Source organism: Grampus griseus (genome assembly GCF_964374135.1).
Source record: "Grampus griseus genome assembly, chromosome: 21".
In the NCBI taxonomy this organism is placed as follows: Eukaryota; Metazoa; Chordata; class Mammalia; order Artiodactyla; family Delphinidae; genus Grampus; species Grampus griseus.
Window position 1 is genome coordinate 16,658,384 of NC_139015.1, and position 2,789 is coordinate 16,661,172.

Below are 2,789 nucleotides of genomic sequence, written 5' to 3' on the forward strand. Positions count from 1 at the left end.
ATATTGACAAGTACTCTATCTTGTTTAATCCTCGTATATCTCACTCTCTTTAAAATAAGTCTGACTTTGTGTACTAATATTATTTTTTAAGCATTTTCCTCAAGCAGCCCTGAGAGGATATCTGGGCAAGAATTATTAACTTCTTAGAATTAGGCCACTAAAATAAGTTTCTGTTGGAACTTCCCCTTAAAGGACCACATCTAAGCGATTTCAGCAAGAGAGAATTTACACATATACTGAATTTGATTTTTCATTGTTTTATTGTACACTCAAAACCAAATGCAAAAAGATATCTTGGAACAAATTAAAATATATTTGCCTCATGTGGACACTGGGAATTAGATTTAAGATTTAAGAAGAAAATAGTATCTTCTAAAATGAATATAATAATCATTGAAAAGTACAAGGTGTCATCACTACCATTAAAATCCTTCTGTGAAATAAAATGTCCTAACAGACATCAAGAAAGGATTAATTGCCCACTTCTGAGGGATAAGGAAAAAATTACATTTGGTGCTAAGATTAAATGAGGTACTTAATCATTCATTTTATTAAAAATGCTGGCATCACAGTCTGGATAATGTATTTTTACAGGGGGATAATGCACTTTTAATTTCTAAATTAATCTTTACAAAGAACTCAGAGCCCCCTGTGGTGTGCGACTTGGATTTCTACTAATGATATAAAGGACAGCTGGCACCAGCCAAATGCAGGCAAATAGAGAGAAGGAAAGGGATCTGAGGTTATCAGTACGATGCATCTACAGGGTGCCAAAATTGATTGATTTTGCTTGAGTCAAGGCAATCTGAACATATCAGCAGGATCCAGAAATGCTTTAAAATATGGTCTCACTGAAAAGATCCAGTTTTACCAGCAAGGTGGAAATGAATTCATCAAGCTTGTGTTGCTGCCTCCACACAGTAAGAAAACCGAGCCCACATTTAACATCATTTCATGGACTTAACTTTTGTGTTTCCAAGCCCAACTTCTATACACTCTACATAGGCATTTTGTATTTTACTTATCACTCCTTATTCTCTAAAAGCAGGGAAGCAACTTTGTGAAAAGTAGTAAAATTATGAGAATAAACTGGAAGAAATGTTTTGGATAAAATGTTGGTGACATTTAAAGCAAACTGCTCTGGTATAAATTCAGCCCCGTACCAGAGCCATCTCATAGATCACAGAGTAGATGGTCGGTGAAGTTGATGGGATACTGATTGCAGCAGGAAAATAAGAGGCTATAAAGCAAAAGATGATTAACATGAAATCGTTGAGTGAAGCAAAGTCTTAATAGACCGGGAGTTGTTAAATGAAACAGAGAGTGGGTAAAAGAACGGAGCTCTCAGATCACTTACAATGGAATTCCTTTTTATTATATATTAAAATCCTCCTGTGTGTTTTTACTTTCCTGTATATTATCAATCCATATTCACCCAGTGAAAAAACATCTGAAATTAACATGTGGTGAAAAGTAACCAAATCTGAGACACATCATCAATCAGAGAGAAGGCAACTCAGAAAGAAAGCAATGGCAATCAGGGTCTTAAAAACATATAAGTACTGTCAGAAAAATAAAACTTTTCTTTATTTCTTTCACAAAGCCCTACTTATGTTTCACTACTTATACCATGTGCAACTTTTTTTTAATAAATGTTGCTGCAATGCAGTTTAACAACTTGGTTTGTTGCTTAAATTATGTAGTGCTCAACAAACAGATATATTTCTAAAATATTCTTCAAGTAAACTTCCAGAGACAAGAAGTGTTTTCCGTCAAAGTCACTCTAGAAAAGAAACGCACACTCATTTCATCCATCCCTCCAGATACGCACACATACCACGATCACTACCACCACGATTCCTGCTAAGATATTATTACCAAAGAAGCTTCCTTTGCCCAGAAAACCAGGCATCCCTGAAACATTAATGGTTTCATTCCATTAAAAAAGAGGACTGGACAGGTGCATGTAAAAGTATGAGATTAGATCACTCCCTAACACTATACACATAATAAGCTCAAAATGGATTGAAGACCTAAATGTAAGGCCAGAAACTATCAAACTCTTAGAGGAAAATATAGGCAGAACACTCTATGACATAAATCACAGCAAGATCCTTTTTGACCCACCTCCTAGAGAAATGGAAATAAAAACAAAAACAAACAAATGGGACCTAATGAAACTTAAAAGCTTTTGCACAGCAAAGGAAACCATGAACAAGACCAAAAGACAACCCTCAGAATAGGTGAAAATATTTGCAAATGAAGCAACTGACAAAGGATTAATCTCCAAAATTTACAAGCAGCTCATGCAGCTCAATAACAAAAAAACAAACAACCCAATCCCCAAATGGGCAGAAGACCTAAATAGACATTTCTCCAAAGAAGATATACAGATTGCCAACAAACACATGAAAGAATGCTCAACATCATTAATCATTAGAGAAATGCAAATCAAAACTACAATGAGATATCATCTCACACCAGTCAGAATGGCCATCATCAAAACAATAAATGCTGGAGAGGGTGTGGAGAAAAGGGAACACTCTTGCACTGCTGGTGGGAATGTGAATTGGTTCAGCCACGATGGAGAACAGTATGGAGGTTCCTTAAAAAACTACAAATAGAACTACCATATGACCCAGCAATCCCACTACTGGGCATATACCCTGAGAAAACCATAATTCAAAAAGAGTCATGTACCAAAATGTTCATTGCAGCTCTATTTACAATAGCCCGGAGATGGAAACAACCTAAGTGTCCATCATTGGATGAATGGATAAAGAAGATGT